This window comes from Rhinatrema bivittatum, chromosome 3 (assembly GCF_901001135.1).
Source record: "Rhinatrema bivittatum chromosome 3, aRhiBiv1.1, whole genome shotgun sequence".
NCBI lineage: Eukaryota > Metazoa > Chordata > Amphibia > Gymnophiona > Rhinatrematidae > Rhinatrema > Rhinatrema bivittatum.
In genome coordinates, this window is record NC_042617.1 from 224331137 (window position 1) to 224351057 (window position 19921).

The 19921-nt window shown below is 49.0% G+C and overlaps 1 protein-coding gene across 1 annotated transcript in view; it reads left to right on the top strand.

Moving 5' to 3' along the window:
• Window positions 1-2258: 2258 nt before the first annotated feature.
• Window positions 2259-19921, top strand: part of LOC115087279 (lysosomal-trafficking regulator-like) — a 1534685-nt gene continuing 1517022 nt past the window's right edge. The window contains 1 exon segment of the mRNA XM_029594260.1: window positions 2259-2364. The gene's annotated coding sequence lies outside the window, so the exon portion shown is untranslated.

The following is a 19921-nucleotide window of genomic DNA, read 5'->3' on the forward strand; positions in this document are numbered from 1 at the left end:
GAACTCCTGACCAATGATTCTGCCTTGGCTCTCAATATCCTTGCCAAGCAGAATACCAAAATTATCACAGCAGTCTACCAAAATCGTTTAGCCTTGGACTACCTCCTAGCTCAGGAAGGAGGCGTGTGTGGCAAATTTAATCTCTCTAATTGTTGTTTACAGGTTGATGATAAGAGTAAAGTCATCGAAGAGATTACTGATCGAATGATCTGCTTGGCCCATGTTCCTGTGCAGACGTGGACAGGTGTCCTTGACTGGACAGCCTCTCTACCAACTTGGCTCACTTCTATTCCCGGACTGAAAGACCTTCTCATCCCTCTGCTGTTTTTTGTTCTTACTTGTATTTTATTTCCTCTTTGTTTACCTCTCATTTTCAGAAATCTACGATCCATGATTGAAAACATTGCTGATCGCAGAGCAGCTGCTCATGTTATGATGATGAATAAGTATGTGTCAATTTCCTCATTCCCCATTTCTGATTCATCTGACTCTGATATCACTCTTGATTCTGATGACGATTACCTTGATACTAAACTTTAATGCACTATAAGTAACTAACCACATTGGACCACATTTGTTGCCAGGGAAAGCCGGGCTACAAAGGGGGGTGACGCCAATAGGGTCCACCCGTCTCAAACCCGTGAAGAAACCAACGACCTGGTAACATCTTAGGGTCCACCTTGAAAATTCTATGTATTAATTCTTGCTTATCGTTTCAGTTACTCAACAGATACGAGTGATACTTCCACCTTCCATCGAAGTTGAAGTATCAAAGGGGGGAATGAAGGAGTTCGATTCCATGAACCCCTGAAGACTGCACAGCTGAGACGCCTCTCGTCTCATCATGCCCGCAGTGAAACGCACAGCCATCTTGATTTACTAACATTTGCAACGCAAACTGAATCTAATACGTAGTGACGTACTTACGCACTAACATTTAGTGAAACGTAACTCCATTTTGGAATAATAATTTGTATTGTATTAATACGAGCGCCGCTGCAAATGTCTAACCCGTCAATTAAATGACGAAACAATAGTCTGATCATAAGCTACACCTACTAGAGACCACGCTAGCTATTGCTTGTTCAGCAGTTTGTAAATTGTTTGTTCAGCAAAAACCAGAACGCATGTGTGAAAGATAAGAACTGTAAAGTGTATAAAGGTTTGCGCCTAAGGGGGCGTGGCATGCAGTTGTACTGAGCCTTTGTCTTAGCTGCATCTTGCTGGCAATAAAAGTCTATCTTTACGGATCAGTTGTCTGGACCTCCTTACTGACTAAAAAGAGACGGTTACAGTTACATTTACATATATAAATCTTTTTTGAATATTGGGGTATAGGTGAGCACATGAGCAGCAGCAGAAGCATATGTATGTGTGTATGGCATAGTGTCTAAGAATGTGTGTGAGTCTATGTCTGAAATACTGTGAGTGCATGTCAAAGCCTGAGCATATGTCAGTGACTAAGCTTGTGTTAGAAATTGTGTGTGATAGAGAATGTGAGTATTCTGAGATAGTAAGAGAGGGAGTGAGAGTGTGAGCCACACTCTTTCCCCACCAATCTTAGGCTCACCAGCTATAAGGAAGCCACTGTGCAACACCATGGCTTTAGCTATCTTTTACTCAATCTAGAGACTTTTCACAGTGTATCTAATGACTTTCTTCAATCAGAAGCTGCCCACATTGAAACGAGGTGGGCTACCCAGGCTCTAACCCATCCAACTTTATTTCAGGGGTAACCCATTCCTGTCCACATGCAGAAAAAAAGTATTTAGCAGTTTTCTAGTATCAAATATTTTATTGGTGGTCTGGGGATGAATCATTCTAATCTGATTTGTAAAAGAATGTACAAGACAGGATGATGTTAATTGTAAAGAAATTGACAGTGGGGGTGGAGCTAGGAGTGGAGCTTGGTTAGTCTCCCCCAAACAAAAAGGCTTTTCGCGGCCCCTGAAAGATTTATCCAGATTATGAAAGTGTAAAAAAAAGATCACATTATATGGTTTTTAAAAAGCATGCATGCAAAACTATGTACAGAAGTAATATGCGTCCAACAAATTAAAATTATGGAAAAATGTACTGAAAAGCCAACTATAGTAGTTGCTTCATCAGTATTACATAGCTATATTTAAATGTACTGAACAGTATGTTTAGCAGCAGTTTCTTTTTTCAGTAACGTATTAACATTAAGCTCTTTTATATAAAAAAACAAAACACTCCCGATTGTCTCTCTCTGAATTGCGCACGCGCGAGACTTTTGAGGGGCGCGACGTGATGCAGCTCTAATACGCAGATCAGGACGCCATCGTTGTTCGTGTCAGTTCTACTACGCCTTGCCTCTGCTCGGGTTTCATAGGCACGGGCCAGGTAATGAGTCAGCGGACCGATTATGTCTATATTGTTCTGTGTATGCTGTGGATTAGGGCTCGGCACAGGACATACTGGAAGCGTGGTTCAGTTTGTTTTATAGTGTAGTTGCTGCTATATTAGTGGTGCGGAGATGTATACCTCCTTTTTGGTGATGTATCTTTGGAGCAGGAAATGGATGAATGCCTTCGCATTCTGTACAAGGCTCACTTCCCTGTTTCGATTATACTCTAGGGTATTTTTGCACAGTACTTAAACACAACCTTCTTATCATAGATATCTCACAACCATTGCAGCGCAATGGACCATCTAACTAGCCTGTGTTTAAAAAGAAAAAAAAAGTGAAATTTACACTGCGTCCAGTTTCTGAGTAAAATTACACCTTTTAAATGTAGTATATTTCCCCCAAGAACTCTGGGGTTATTCAGAAGCTTACTTACCAACTTGACCATGCTATTTAGCAATTAGTTAACTTTTTCAAATTATTTATAAACTTTCTCAAATGGAGAACAAGTGTCATGTGATGTGAACTCTAAACTCAGCTGAATATCTTTATGCTTCCAGTATGACTGGAGAACAAAACTGAAGATTTATGGATTAATTTATTTGCTTTAGATGTTTATATTCTGATTTTCGGCATTTCAAAGTGGATTACATTCAGGTACTGTAGGTATTTCCCAATCCACAGAGGATTTACAATCTAAGGGGCCAGTGCAAAAAAAGTGCGCTGAAAGCGGGCGCTGAGTGTTCAGCACCTGCTTTCCTAGCGCCCCCAGGCACCTCTCCTGGCGGTGCAATGCAATATTTAAATTAGGGCTCATGCTGTCAAGGAGGCGCTAGGGGCGATTGTGTGCCCCTAGCGCCTCCTTGACAGCATGCGCCCGAGAGAGGTCCACTGGTTTGGAAAATGGATGCTGAATTTATCAGCATCCGTTTTCCTAACTGGCGCACTTCCATGGGTTAGAAAAACAGAGGCTAATAAATTCAGCGTCCATTTTCCAAGCCTGACCTGCCCTAAGCTTCCTGCCCTGAGGGAGCTTAGGGCAGGTCAGAAGGAGTGAATAAATCAATATTAAAGTGTGGGCACCCTTCACTTATTGCCCATTGGTCTGTTCACTGTCACATGTCATTGAAAGGGCCAATCCCCTTTCAGGACAGCCTTCTGAAATGGGATTGGTCCTTTCACTGACATGTGATAATGATTGATCCCTTCACTCATGGGGTGGGAGCTTAGAGCAGTTCAGACAGGGCTCAAGCTGTCAAGGAGGGAGAAGAGTTTGTTTTGTTTTTTTTTCCTAACTCTCTTGTTTCTCTGTCATGGTATTAAGTTGGCGGAAGTACAGAAAAGCAGTATTTGCTGCTTTTATGTACAATTTTTTGGGGCGCTCAGAAATTAACGCCTGCTCTGGGCAGGTGTTAATTTGTGTGCACAAAAATGTGTGTATTGGATGTTTTTTTTGCATCCGGAGAGCATAACTAATAGCTGCATTCACATGCATTTGCATATGATGAGTGCTATTAATTTTCCTGGTTTGTTGGATGCACGTTGTGGAGGCGTTAATCCCCTTATTGCATAAGGAGATTTGCTTGCGCTTATACAATCCATGTCCAACTGTGAGTTAAACAGTGTGCTTGGGTGAGAGTACTGTATTGCATCGGCCCATAAGTTTGTACCTAAGGCAGTGGAGGGCAAAGTGACTTGTCCAAGGTCACAAGGAGCAACAATAGGACTTGAACCCTGGTCTGGATGTTTGTTCACCAAAATTCTGTAAGATTTCTTCTTTAAGGAGTTTACTCATTCCAGCTTTAAGAGTTGAACAATAGTGGAAACAAAAGGAGTATCAAATGAGAGCATTTGGAAAGTTGGTAAAGTGAAACATGGGTAGGGTGTGAGGAAGGGCATCAACAAGGAGGTTGTGAAGTATAGGGAGCACTGAGAATTTGGAGTGAATGGAATGAATGGTAAGACTTAAGAGCTGTGAGTTGTGCTCTCCTTTACTTTAATATTAGGAGTCAATTTTCTTTCCTGAATAAGTAGTTTTTTTGGAGTAAAAGATGTTCTAGGGAATTTTGTGCACTAGGTTTGGAATTCCATGTCAACCGGTTAAAATGTGGGCATATTAGATAAGTTCTTCTATGTGGTCTATATATTTGCACAGCTGTAAATAAGCTGAAACTGGTTATAAAACCTGGCCTTCCAGGAACTCCCCTGCTATCACCCTGTTGATTGACTTTACAGGATATCCACAGCATGCATGCTTTATCTCTATTGTAGCCAAATATTTTTCATGTGTATTTATTCTAGCTATCTTGAAAACCCAAGGGCCCAAATTTTAAAACGTACGCCTCTGTGCCGGAGGACTCGGGACCGCCCCTGGACCACCACCATGCCCACCATGTATCAAATTTTAAAGGGTTTGAATCTGGCAAATTTGAAAGGCATACAAATCGACAAATGCAAAAGGTTTTCGGGGGTTACGCGCGTAACCCTTTGAAAATCTACCCCCAGTTGTTTAGGACTCCTGAGGACAACCTTGGGAGCCACTGGGCAGAAATTACCAGATCATGTTTTTAAGTAGCATAAAGAAATGGGAACTCTTTTGCATTTGTCGATTTGTATGCCTTTCAAATATGCCAGAATCAAACCCTTTAAAATTTGATACATCATTAATTGCTCTTTAGCATAGTTCTTCAATAATTTTGTAGTTACAGGTAGGCTCTTATGCTCATTAGAACAAAACATTTGCCATCCTGTTTTGGACCAAAGGTCCATTGAGCTCAGCGTCTTGTCTCTAACGCTGGCCAGTCTGAATCACTAGGAGTTACCCGGCAGATCCCAGAGTAAATGTATTTTTTGTTGCTGTTCCCTGTACGTTCCAGACGGCTGAGGGGGATATGATAGAGGTGTTTAAAATCATGAGAGATCTAGAACGGGTAGATGTGAATCCGTTTTTTTACTCTTTCGGATAATAGACTAGGGGGCACTCCATGAAGTTAGCATGCAGCACATTTAAAACTAATCGGAGAAAGTTCTTTTTCACTCAATGCACAATTAAACTCTGGAATTTGTTGCCAGAAGATGTGGTTAGTGCAGTTAGTATAGCTGTGTTTTAAAAAAGGATTGGATAAGTTCTTGGAGGAGAAGTCCATTACCTGCTATTAATTAAGTTGACTTAGATAATAACCACCGCTATTACTAGCAACGGTAACATGGAATAGACTTAGTTTTTGGGTACTTGCCAGGTTCTTATGGCCTGGATTGGCCACTGTTGGAAACAGGATGCTGGGTTTGATGGTCCCTTGGTCTGACCCAGTATGGCATGTTCTTATGTTCTTACCAGGATCAGTCCAGACAGTAGGCTTATCTCCCCCTTCCAGCAGATGGAGTCAGATAGAATTTTGAAGGATGCTTCCTTATAAGGTAGTGCACCCTTTACTAATCCCCAGTATTCTCTTGACTCCAACAGATGACAATGGTGGCTTCTGTTCCCCACTGAGATGACGAGAAAGCTATTTTAGGAATTTTCTCTATTTTCCTCAGCTTTCCTTTCTATTGGATGCATCAAGTCTGATTTAAAAAAAAAACAAAAAACTTTTTAATTTCTGAGGGAATTATTTGGAGAGCTCTCCTGTAGCCTCTGCTCCTGTTTTACTGGGAGCATTCTATAGCTTGCAGGCAGTACTATTTGCAGCTCTCCCCACCCCTCCCATCTCTGTTGTCGGGGTAAGTTTGTCTTTATTTCCTTTTGACAGGTTATTTCCTCTCTTCCTCTCTCCGGAGTGCAAGTCTGTGGTGCCGACCTCTCCCCCTGTGGCTGCTATCCTGAGATGCTGTTTTCCTCGGGCAGTCGGCACAGAGAGGCGTTATTCCTCTGTGCCTCTATCTGTGGGTCGCTGAGAGATAGAGATGAGAGAGAGAGCAGGACTGAAGCGGAGGCTATTACCCGCTTCTTACAGCCACGAACCTGGTGAGCGTGAGGAAGAACAGGCTGAAGCGGAGGTTTTTCCCGCTTCCTGCAGCTTTAAGCCCTGCCTGTTTTCTCGTGTTGAAGTCAGCTGGTTCCCTCGCGGCTCCGTCGGGGATCCCCATGCCCCGTTCATCTAGGTGCTGCGCTTGTGGAGAGCCGGGTCGAGGCTCTCCCACGAGGGGATTTGCACAGCTTGCCTCCCTGGTGGGGAGGGACCTTCTCAGCCGCCGGGCCGCTCTGGTTCTCATCTTCTTGCCGGACTCGACGGACAGGGGCCGGCCCCGATCCTGCTGACCGCGGGAACTGCGGCCATTTTGTCTCCAGACTTGGCTGCCCCTGCGTTAACAGGGAAGAGCAGGACGCGCCTTTTTCATCTCAGCCACCGGTTTTGACACTCGTTCCACCTCTTGAGCCTTTTCCTCCGTCAGGGGATCTTCCCATTCTTCCTCCATCGGGGCCACATCCGTTTTCCATGGATTTTGTTCTCCTGCTTCACAATACTTACCTGGCCAGGATGGGCCAGCACCAGGAATTTCTGGCGGGACCTCCTCCTCCTAAGGTACCCAGAATGGCTGATTCCACTGAGGTCTTGGGGAGTGCCAAAGGGTCAGCGGTCCCGGGAACAGGGGTGCCTCTGACCACTTCAAGCGCTCCGAGGGTCTGTTTGGAACACCCCTCTGCCGGGTAGTCTGTTCCTCAGCAGGACCCGGATCCGGATGAATCTTCAACTGCAGCTCAGTTGGAAGGGGATGATCCTAGAGTCCTGCGGATCTTCCAGAGGGATGAGCTGGACCCCCTCATTCCACATATCCTACAGGAATTGGACATTGAGGCCCCTCAGGACCCGCCTGAACCTAATCCACCAAAGAAGAAAGGGGACCCCCTTCTGGCTGGTCTACGTCCGCCATGTAGATCCTTTCCTTCCATCCCACTTTCCTTCAACTGTTATCCAGGGAATGGGATTCTCCAGAGACCTCCCTCCAAGGTCGGCAGAGCCATGGATAAGCTATATCCTCTCCCGGATGATTTCCTGGAGCTCCTTAAGGTTCCAAAGTAGATTCTGCGGTCTCAGCGGTGACGAAAAGAACTACCATTCCAGTAACGGGTGGTGCAGCCTTGCGAGATCTTCAGGATCGAAAGCTGGAAGTTTATCTTAAGAGTATTTGAGGTGTCCGCTCTGGGGTTCCGGGCGGCCATTTGTAGTTCCTTCGCTCAGCGTGCAGGCCTCCACTGGATTCAACAGCTGCTCAGCTCCCAGGAAGCACTTCAGGCAGACCACCTGGAGGCCGTCATAGCATATGGAGCAGACGCTCTATATGACATTCTGAGAGTCTTGGCCAGATCTATGGTTTCTGCAGTCTCGGCTAGACGCCTCCTCTGGCTCCGCAACTGGTCGGCGGATTCTTCTTCCAAGTCGCAGCTGGGATCCCTATCCTTCAAGGGTATGCTACTATTTGGGGAGTATCTGGACCAGATTATCAAGTCCCTCGGAGAGAATAAGGTACACAAGCTGCCAGAGGATCGCCCTCGTTCTTCTAGGTTGTTCTATCTCACTAGAAGCCAATTCAGGAATCAACGTAGTTTCCGCCAGGCAAGGACTGCAGCCCCTCGTCAGCCGTCCTCTCGATCCCAATCCTGGACTTGGTCCTTTCGTGCCCGAAGACAGCCCTGGTCTGGTCCGGCACAGGAGACGTCCTCCAAGTCTTCACAATGAAGCTATGCCGGCCCGATCCCCAGGATAGGGGGATGTCTCTCCCTTTTCTACGAGGAGTGGGTGAACATCACGTCAGATCAGTGAGTCCTGGATATTGTAAGACACGGCTACGCGTTAGAATTTGCTCGGCCACTAAGACAGGTTCCTCTTCTCTCCATGTGGTCCAGTCCAGAAACAATTCATAGTCCGGCAGATACGCGACAGGCTTCTGGCTCTCGGAGCGATTCGTCTGGTGCCCTCTCTGGAAGTAGGCTGGGGACATTATTCGGTATACTTCGTAGTCCCCAAGAAGGAAGGTTCCTTCCGCCCGATCTTGGATCTCAAGATGGTCAACAGGGCCCTCAAGATTCCCCACTTTTGGATGGAAACCTTGCGCTCCGTAATAGTGGCGGTGCACTCCAGAGAATTTTTGACCTCCCTGGATCTGACGGAAGCTTATCTACACATTCCCATCCTCCAGGCGCACCAGCGTTTTTTGCGATTCAAGATTCTGGGACAGCATTTCCAATTCCATGCTCTACCCTTTGGTCTTGCGTCCGCTCCTCGAACCTTCATGAAAGTGATGATAGTAGTAGGGAGGGTGTCTTGGTGCACCCATACCTGGACGACTGGCTCATTCGGGCAAAGTCCTCAGCCCAGTGCCACCGGGCGGTCGACAAGGTGGTGTTTCTTCACTCCCTCGGTTGGGTGGTCAACTTCGCCAAGAGCAGCCTTTCTCCATCTGTCTCTGGACTTCCTGGGGGCGCATTTCGACACAGCGCTAGGCAAGGTGTCCCAGCCCCCGGACAGGGCTCATACACTCATATAGCTCAGACTCATTGATCTCTCGCTTCCAACGGCGTGGGATTACCTCCAGGTCCTGGGATCCATGGCTTCCACCATCGATCTGGTCCCCTGGGTGTTTGCGCATAATCGTCCCTTACGGCGCGCCTTGCTCTCCTGCTGGAAGCCGGTGTCTCGAGACTTCCAAGCCATCCTCCCTTTCTCGCAGGGAGCCAAGGACAGTCTCTTGTGGTGGTTCATCATAACTCATCTTCTCCAGGGTTTTCCTTTGGACATCCTGAAATGGGTAATTGTCACGAAGGACGCCAGTCTCTCTGGCTGGGGAGCAGTGTATCAGATGAGTTCTGCGCAAAGGAAGTGGAGGCCGTCCCAAACAACCTGCCCGATCAATCGCTTGGAGACCAGAGCAGTGCGTCTGGCATTGAAATGCTTCCTACCTCTCGTCCATCATCGCGCAGTCCGAATACTCTGACAATGCGACCACTGTGGCTTACATCAATCACCAAGGGGGCACGAGGAGCTGGCATGTCTCTCGGGAGACAGACAGGTTGATGGCGTGGGCGTAAACTCACTTCTCCCGCCTAGCAGCTTCCCAAATCGCAGGCATAGACAACGTTCAAGCCGACTTTCTCAGTTGTCAACATCTAGATCCCGGAGAGTGGGAACTCTCAAAGGAGGTGGTGAATCTCCTGTTCCACAGATGGGGGACCCCCTACCTGGACCTAATGGCAACCTCCCAGAATGCCAAGGCAGCTCGGTTCTTCAGTCGCAGAAGAGAGTACGGCGCAGAAGGGAGTGGATGCCTTAGTCCTCCCCTGGCCCCGTCACTTTCTCCTCTACGTGTTTCCCCCTTGGCCTCTGGTGGGCAAGGTGCTCCGGAGAATAGAGTCCCACTAGGGCCCGGTAATACTGGTGGCGCCGGAATGGCCCCGTCGCCCGTGGTTTGCAGACTTGATCAACCTCGCAGTGGACAGACCTCTTTGGGTCACCTTCCACGCTTGCTGTGTCAGGGTCTGGTATCTTTCGCCCAGGCCGATTGCTTCTGTCTTGTGGCCTGGCTTTTGAGAGGCACTGGCTGAGACGGCGTGGATACCCAGAGGCCGTTATCTCGACCCTCCTCATGTCTAGAAAAACATCTACCTCCGTCTCCTATGTCAGGGTATGGAAGGTTTTTGAGAACTGGTGTGCCTCCATACCTGTGTTGCCATGGTCCGCCTCGGTGGCTCAGATCCTATCTTTTCTTCAACAGGGACTGGACAAGGGTCTGGCCTACAACTCGCTGAGAGTGCAAGTCTTTGCCCTAGGCTCTCTACTTCATCAACGAGAGGGAATGTCCCTTTCCTCTCACCTCTCATCTGATTCCTCAGGGGGAGGTGAAGCACGTGAAACCTCTGGTCCACGCTCTTTATGCCTTGTGGAGTCTCAATCTTGTTCTCCGAATCTTGGTCGGGCCTCCCTTTGAACCCATGCGTTCCGCGACCCTCAGGGATCTCACTCTCGACGGTGTTCATGGTTGCTATCTGTTCTGCCCGCAGAATCTCGGAGCTTCGAGCACTCTCTTGCAGAGAGCCCTACCTTCGTTTTACGGATTTGGGAATTTCCTTGCGCACTGTGCCTGCTTTTCTGCCCAAGGTGGTTTCCGAGTTCCACTTGAATCAGATGGTAGAGCTTCCGTCCTTCTCAGCGGGCGCATCGGCGGATCTATGCAAGCTAGATGTCAAGCGTATCCTAATTCGCTATCTGGAAGTCGCTAATGATTTTCGCTTGTTGGACCATCTTTTCGTTCTCTGGCATGGTCCGAAGAAAGGGGCCAAGGCGTCGAAAACTACCATTGCTCGCTGGCTGAAAGAGGCGATCTCGGTGGCCTGCATTGGGGCGGCCCATTCTCTTTGCGCTCAAGCTACTTCCTGGGCGGAGATGCAAATGGTCTCATTCCAGGAGATTTGTCGAGCGGCAACTTGAAAATCGTTACATACCGTTGCTCGTCGTCATCATCTACACATACAGTCGCCTACTTTTGGCTCCTTTGGCTCTAGGGTCATTCGAGCAGGACTTTCCGGGGCCCACCCTACGTAGGGAAGCTTTGGTACATCCCACTGTCCATTGCACACTGTTAGTTGTTACTGAATTCTATTGTTCTTGATCCATCCTTGTTTTCCTCTTTGCTTTGATATACTCCATACTGAGGATTAGTAGAGGGTGCACTACCTTATAAGGAAGCATCCTTCAAGAACATAAGAAAATGCCATACTGGGTCAGACCAAGGGTCCATCAAGCCCAGCATCCTGTTTCCAACAGTGGCCAATCCAGGCCATAAGAACCTGGCAAGTACCCAAAAACTAAGTCTATTCCATGTAACCATTGCTAATGGCAGTGGCTATTCTCTAAGTGAACTTAATAACAGGTAATGGACTTCTCCTCCAAGAACTTATCCAATCCTTTTTTAAACACAGCTATACTAACTGCACTAACCACATTCTCCGGCAACAAATTCCAGAGTTTAATTGTGCGTTGAGTAAAAAAGAACTTTCTCCGATTATTTTAAATGTGCCCCATGCTAACTTCATGGAGTGCCCACTAGTCTTTCTACTATCCGAAAGAGTAAATAACCGATTCACATCTACCCGTTCTAGACCTCTCATGATTTTAAACACCTCTATCATATCCCCCCTCAGTCGTCTCTTCTCCAAGCTGAAAAGTCCTAACCTCTTTAGTCTTTCCTCATAGGGGAGTTGTTCCATTCCCTTTATCATTTTGGTAGCCCTTCTCTGTACCTTCTCCATCGCAATTATATCTTTTTTGAGATGCGGCGACCAGAATTGTACACAGTATTCAAGGTGCGGTCTCACCATGGAGCGATACAGAGGCATTATGACATTTTCCGTTTTATTCACCATTCCCTTTCTAATAATTCTCAACATTCTGTTTTCTTTTTTAACTGCTGCAGCACACTGTACCGACGATTTCAATGTGTTATCCACTATGACACCTAGATCTCTTTCTTGGGTTGTAGCACCTAATCTGGAATCCAACGTTGTGTAATTATAGCATGGGTTATTTTTCCCTATATGCATCACCTTGCACTTATCCACATTAAATTTCATCTGCCATTTGGATGCCCAATTTTCCAGTCTCATAAGGTCTTCCTGCAATTTATCACAATCTGCTTGTGATTTAACTACTCTGAACAATTTTGTGTCATCTGCAAATTTGATTATCTCACTCGTCGTATTTCTTTCCAGATCATTTATAAATATATTGAAAAGTAAGGGTCCCAATACAGATCCCTGAGGCACTCCACTGGACTACTTTTCTAATTATTGGAACCTCACTGTCGGGATGCTCTAATTCTAATGTATCATTAGTATCCTTTAAAGATACCTCTCTCCGAACCATGCGCTGCTGAGCGACTGTCGGCTTTCTTCTTTGTTCTAGTTTAAAAGCTGCTCTATCTCCTTTTTAAAGGTTAGCGCCAGCAGTCTGGTTCCACCCTGGTTAAGGTGCAGCCCATCCCTTCGGAAGAGACTCCCCCTTCCCCAAAAGGTTCCCCAGTTCCTAACAAAACTGAATCCCTCTTCCTTGCACCATCGTCTCATTCACGCATTGAGACTCCGGAGCTCTGCCTGCCTCTGGTGACCTGCGCGTGGAACAGGGAGCATTTCAGAGAATGCTACCCTGGAGGTTCTGGATTTAAGCTTTCTACCTAAGAGCCTAAATTTGGCTTCCAGAACCTCCCACATTTTCCTATGTCGTTGGTGCCCACATGTACCACGACAGCCGGCTCCTCCCCAGCACTGTCTAAAATCCTATCTAGGTAACGCGTGAGGTCCGCCACCTTCGCACCAGGTAAGCATGTTACCAGGCGATCCTCACGCCCTCTAGCCACCCAGCTATCTACATTCCTAATAATCGAATCACCAACTATGATTGCCGACCTAACCCTTCCCTCCTGGGCAGTAGGCCTTGGGGAGATATCCTCAGTGCGAAAGGACAATGCATCACCTGGAGAGCAGGTCCTTGCTACAGGATCCTTTCCTGCTACACCTGGTTGGTGCTCTCCCATCATGAGACCTTCTTCCTCCAAGGCAGCACCAGGGCTGCCAGTTTGAAGATGGGGCTTGACTACTATGTTCCTGAAGGTCTCATCTATATACCTCTCTGTCTGCCTCAGCTCCTCCAGGTCTGCCACTCTAGCCTCCAGAGATCGGACTCGTTCTCTGAGAGCCAGGAGCTCTTTGCATCGCATGCACATGTACAACTTCTCACCGGTGGGTAAAAAATCATACATGTGACACTCGATGCAAAAGACTGGGAAGCCCCCCTCTTGCTGCTGGACTGCTGCCTTCATCTCAATTTTGATCAGGTCCTAGTTAAGTTTTAGGTTGCTATGGGAGTAGGAATGTGTCTAACTTCCTCCTCATTGGAAATTCCTGCACTTTGTGGTGGGCTGGCAGCACTTTCAGAACAGGGTTCTGCCCTTTGGTCTCGCCTCCTCACCTTGGCGGTGGTAGGGGCACATTTGCGGCGCAAAGGAGTGCATGTGTTCCCATACTTGGATGATTGGCTCGTCAGGAGCCCCTGGAAGGAGGGAGCCCTTCAGGCCCTACACTTGATAGTCTAGGTGCTCCAGTCGCTGGGTTTTCTCATCAATTATCCATTATCCCAGCTGATACCATCCCAGCAGCTCAGCTTTATCAGGGCCTGCCTGCCTGGACACTGAGGTGTTCCTCCCCAGCGACCGTGCGACAGCTCTGGTGGGACTAGTTTGGTCCATTCACCGCAGGCGCACAACCTCGGCCCACTTACTCTTGCGGCTTCTGGGCCACATGGTGGCATCGATGCACATCACCCCGATAGCCCGCCTTGCCATAAGGGTGACGCAATGAACTCTCCGCTCCCATTGGTACAAGGCTTCCCAGGAGTTCTCCGAACTAGTCCGGATAAGCAGGCCACTCAAGGACCCCCTCGTGTGGTGTGAGCAAGTGGCTAACCTGGTGAGGGGCCTTCCCTTTCAAGCCTCTCCTGCTCAGGTGATCCTTACCACCGACGCCTCCAACATTGGCTGGGGTGCACATGTGAATGGCCTCCGCACGCAGGGTGTGTGGGCGTTGGCCGAGGCGAGCTGCCAGATAAATTTCCTGGAAATACGGGCGATGAGGTATGCCCTGAATGCTTTCTAGGACCGGCTGTCCCACAAGGTTGTCCTCAAACAGGCGGACAACCAAGTGGCCATGTGGTCCGTGAACAAGCAAGGGGGCACAGGCTCCTATCTTTTCTGCCAGGATCCCGTGCAGATCTGGGCCCTGTCCAGGGGCATGCTCTTCCGAGCGGTATACCTGGCATGGACGAAGAATGTGGTGGCAGATTGCCTGAGTCAGACGTTCCACCCCCACGAGTGGTCCCTGAACTCCTCCGTGGTGGATGCAATCTTCCACATGTAGGGTCTTCCAGATGTGAACCACTTTGGCTCCCCACAGAACCACAAGGTGAGTCGTTTATACTCCCTGTACAGAGAGGACAGAGAACCAGCCCTGGATGCCTTCACCCAATCGAGGCGCGCTGGTCTCCTGTTTGCATATTTTCCGCTTCCGCTGATATGCAAAACCCTCGTGAAGCTCCAGCAAGACAGGGGCTCCATGATTCTGATAGCCCCGCATTGGCTGTGACAGGTCTGGTTCCCGATCCTACGCAACTTGTCGGTCCAGGAGCCCCTCGCCTGGGTGCCTTCCCTGACCTTATCACACAACATCTGGGAAGGCTGTGCCACCTGAACCTTTGATCGTTGGCTCTCACGGCCTGGATGTTGAAAGGCTAGTGTTGCAGTCCCTTGACCTTTTGGAGAACGTGTCGCAGGTCCTGGTAGTTTCTCAGAAGCCTTCCACTCAGAAGTCCTACCAGTTGAAGTGGAGGAGGTTCTCTGTCTGGTGTGCGAAGCAAGGGCATGACCCTTTCACCTGTTCCACACCACGGCTCCTGGACTTTTCCTCTCGGCCTCGTTTTCGAGAGGCCAGGCGTTTTCGTCTGGTGAGATCTTCAGGAGTTTCAGCGCCACGACAAGCTTTGCATAGACAGCAGTCCTTTCAGGGGACTGGAAGATCTTCAAGAGGCGGGACCGCCCAGGGGACGGGTGGCAATAAGTCCATCCAATGAGATCCGGCGGGTCCACTTTTTGTTTCTGGTAATCGGGTGTCGGCTGGCTCGTTTTTACGAGGAGTGGACCAAGATTATGTCTGACCACTGGGTGTTTGAGTGTGGTAAGCGAAGGGTACGCCTCAGAGTTTTCTTGTTCCCTGAGGCCCGCCTTTCTGGAATCGCGTTGTCTTTCCCAACGCAAACGGGCAGCTGTCCAGGAAATGCTTAATCGGTTAAGTCTGAAGGCGGTGGTACCAGTTCCGGTGTCTGAGCGGGGACTAGGCTGGTATTCCATCTATTTCGTGGTACCAAAGAAGGAGGGCACCTTCTGGCCGATCCTGGATCTGAAGATGGTAAACCAGAATTTGAAGGTACCGCGATTCCGGATGGAGACGTTGCGCACAGTAATTGGGGCAGTAAGGAAAGAATTTTTGGCGTCCCTGAATCTCACCGAGGCTTATCTCCATATTCCCATCCGGCGGGAGCACCAGAGGTTCCTCAGGTTCATGGTGCTGGGTCAGCACTATCAGTTTCAGGCGCTTCCCTTCGGTCTGGCCACCGCTCCGCGCACCTGTACAAAGGTGATGGTGGTGGCCGCGGCCCTGAGACAGGAGGAATTGTTGGTACACCCTTACTTAGACGACTGGCTGATCCTGGCGAAGTCTCTGGAAGAGGGGGTGCGAGCGGTATACAGAGTGCAGTCCCTCCTGGAGTCGCTGGGTTGGATCCTCAATGTACAGAAGAGTCATCTGACGCCTTAGCTGTCCCTGGAGTACTTAGGGGCCCATTTCGACCCCCAATGAGGAAGTGTTTCCACGATCGGCAGGATGAACAAGCTTCAGGAGCAAATTGCTAATTTCCTGCGGCTGCCGAGGCCAAAATCTGGGATTACTTGCAGGTCCTGTGCTCGATGGCATCTATGTTGGAGCTGGTACCTTGGGCCTTTGCTCATTTGAGACCCCTGCAGAAGGCATTGCTGTCCCGTTGGAGTCCTCGGTTGTAGCAGTAGTTTCTGCTCCTGTCTCTGACAGAGGCGGCGAGGGCCAGTGTAGCCTGGTGGATGCTTCACTTTTTTGAAGGAGTTGTTAAACATGTGGATAAAGGTGAACCAGTAGATGTAGTGTACTTGGATTTTCAGAAGGCATTTGACAAAGTTCCTCATGAGAGGCTTCTAGGAAAAATAAAAAGTCATGGGATAGGTGGCGATGTCCTTTCATGGATTACAAACTGGCTAAAAGACAGGAAACAGAGAGTAGGATTAAATGGACAATTTTCTCAGTGGAAGGGAGTGGGCAGTGGAGTGCCTCAGGGTTCTGTATTGGGACCCTTACTTTTCAATATATTTATAAATGATCTGGAAAGAAAAACGACAAGTGAGGTAATCAAATTTGCAGATGATACAAAATTGTTCAGAGTAGTTAAATCACAAGCAGATAAATTGCAGGAAGACCTTGTGAGGCTGGAAAATTGGGCATCAAAATGGAAGATGAAATTTAATGTGGACAAGTGCAAGGTGATGCATATAGGGAAAAATAACACATGCTATAGTTACACAATGTTAGATTCCATATTAAGTACTACTACCCAAGAAAGAGATCTAGGCATCATAGTGGATAACACATTGAAATCGTCTGTTCAGTGTGCTGCAGCAGTCAAAAAAGCAAACAGAATGTTGGGAATTATTAGAAAGGGAATGGTGAATAAAACAGAAAATGTCATAATGCCTCTGTATTGCTCCATGGTGAGACCACACCTTGAATACTGTGTACAATTCTGGTCGCCGCATCTCAAAAAAGATATAATTGCGATGGAGAAGGTACAGAGAAGGGCGACCAAAATGATAAAGGGAATAGAACAGCTCCCCTATGAAGAAAGACTAAAGAGGGTTAGGACTTTTCAGCTTGAAGAGATGGCTGAGGGGGGATATGATAGAGGTGTTTAAAATCATGAGAGGTCTAGAACGGTTAGATGTGAATCGGTTTTTTACTCTTTCGGATAGAAGAAAGACTTGGTCTGCCCCAGTATGGCATGTTCTTATGTTCCTACCCAGCAGCCGCCAGGAGAGTAATCCAGAAGTCATCGCAAGCCATCCAGACTTTAGGGACTGTAGAATTAATGACTATTATTACTAATGTTATGGCTGCACTTAAGATCTCAGATCCCCAAGGAGAGGATCAATTTGTAGGGGGTTCCATACTACAGGGAATCTGTAAGCCACCAAAAGCTTTCTCTTTTTATATCCTGTCTTGAGACTGATGGTGTTAACAGAGTGGAAAACTCTCCAAGGGGACTGAAAGGGTTAATGTTATGCTCAGGCTTGTGGACCCTTGGGCTGATGAGAGGATGGTATACCTTGCGGAGGATCCATAGGTTCTCTCGTCGGGTGGCGAGGCAGAATAGAAGAGGAGAGCAGCTGACCCTCGGCACTGGAGACTGAAGCGGCTGCAGGCAGATGAAGAGACTAGAAGAGGAGCTGTTTCTTCAACCCTGGAAGTCTTTGGTCCCCCCAGGAGGAGCCCGTAGGGACCCGGACCACTGGGACTTAGGCGGGCCCTTGGAGACTGAGTCCAGGAGGAGTCCAAGGTCAAGTGCCAGAGGGTCATCGCTGACCAGTCCGAGGTCACACACCGAGGGGTCACCACTTGCCAGTCCGAAGTCACACAGAGAATCACCGCTTGCCAATCCGAGTCACACACCAGAGAATCACCGTAAGCCAATCTGAAGTCAGGAACCGGGAAGACCAAGACGTAACAGGTTTGGTTTGCAATACGCACATGTTGATAGGCGCATGTTTCTAAGCGCATACTATTTAGCTGCCAGTTGCTAAGTGCATACTATTAGGCGCCCGCCGCTAAGCGCATACTATTAGTCGCTAGTTGCTAAGCGCATACTGTTAGGCGCACGTTCATACGCACAAGTTTCTAAGCGCAGGTTGCTAGGCGCAGGTTGCTAGGCGCAGGTTGATACGTGCCAGTTCATAGGCGCCAGTGGTTAGGCGCACGTTGATAAGCGCCCGATCATAATAAGCGCCCATTCATAAGTGCCAGTAGATATGCGCACGTTCGGCGCACGTCTTTCGCGCATATTACAAAGCGCAGACTCTAGCTGGGTTATTAGACAAGATGGAGCGTAAGAGAGCCCATGCGTCAGCGGAGCCGGCACCTCCAGTATCGGGCATAAGCCTCTGCTCTGCATGCAACCTCAGAGCCACACAGAGCGAGGAAGCAGACTCCCTATGTGCCCAATGTGAAGAGGCCTTGGGAGCTCCAGGCCGGCACCGGTCGCAGCCCAGCGTACTTGCCAGTTCCTCAGGGAACACCCCGGACCTAGCAGGCAGCGGGGAGCTGCCAGGGAACCCGAGAGACCTGGTGCCCCTATGGCCAGATTCGTCCTCGCTTTCCTGGGTGGAATTATTTAAAGGGATTCATGCCTTTGTCACAATGCAGGCTGCACCCCGACCGGGTCCATATGTACCGGATGACCCGGCCCCTGGACCCTCAAGGCCTAGGCAAGGCCGTTCGCCACCCGGAAGCCCCACTTATGGGGATTCAGATTGCCCTGATGAAGACGAAGAGCCCCCCGAGGAGGAAGAATTGCCCTCGGGGATTGAACCATACCGAACCATGAGGCGCTTCTTTCTGAAAGAGGATCTTCCAGGCCTGATCTCTCAGTGCCTGTCGGAACTGGCCCTTCCGGGCCATGACACCCCAGGGGAACCGAGAATGAACCCCCTATTAGAGGGCCTGCTTCAAATGACTCACCACTTTCCCCTCCTACAAGCAGCACAGCAGCTAATCGATCTGGAGTGGAATGCGCCGGATGCCTCATTCAAAGGGGGTCGGGCCTTGGCTGGCATGTACCCCTTAGACCCGGCAGCTAAGGACCTGCTGGTGTGCCCTCAGGTAGACGCCATAGTAAGCGCAATTGTGAAGCGCACCACCACTCCGGTGGAAGGGGGGACGGCCCTCAAGGATGCACATGACCGGCGCATGGACGTCATTTTGAAACAAGCCTTTGAGGTAGCAGCCATGTCCCTACGAATTGCTACCTGCTGCACCGTGGTGACACGTTCCTGTTTATCACAGGCCAGGAACAACACCCCGGGAGAAGAGATGGAATCAGCTCTCTCGTTTCTCACTGACGCAGCCTCCGATCTAGTCCGGACAGCAGCCAAGGGAGTATCATCTGCAGGGGCAGCCAGGAGGCAGCTCTGGCTACGTAATTGGTCGGCCGACTCCTCTTCCAAGACATGCCTCACGAAAATGCCCTTTAAGGGATCCCTCCTGTTCGGCAGCGACCTCGAGAAACTGGCCAATAAATGGGGCGCTTCTCCATTACCCCGTCTACCAGAAGACAGGCCAAGGAGGAGCCAGCGCCCGTTTCCTAGACCATCCAAAGGTAGAAACTCGCAGCGCTTCAACCCATACAGGACTCTCTACCAAGCACCTCGTCCACAGGCCAGGAATCAGTCCTTTCGGACTAAGCGCAACAAGAGGGGAACCGGCGCGTGTTCGGGTCCCGGCCGCACCCCACAATGACAATTAGCCGACCCATTCGGGGGTAGCAGCCATAGGGGGCAGGCTAACCCTCTTCTACCACAGGTGGGTCGAGATTACCTCGGACCAGTGGGTCCTTGCCATCATCCGAGAAGGGTACTACCTGGACTTTCTTCGGCTCCCACCGGACAAGTTTGTGGAATCTCCTTGTTCACACCTCAAAAGGGCGGCACTAGAAGTCACCTTGCAAAGGCTCCTGTCCCTAAAGGCCATAATCCCAGTGCCTACAGGGGAGATACATTCTGGGCATTAAGAACATAAGAAAATGCCATACTGGGTCAGACCAAGGGTCCATCAAGCCCAGCATCCTGTTTCCAACAGTGGCCAATCCAGGCCATAAGAACCTGGCAAGTTCCCAAAAACTAAGTCTATTCCATGTAACCATTGCTAATGGCCGTGGCTAT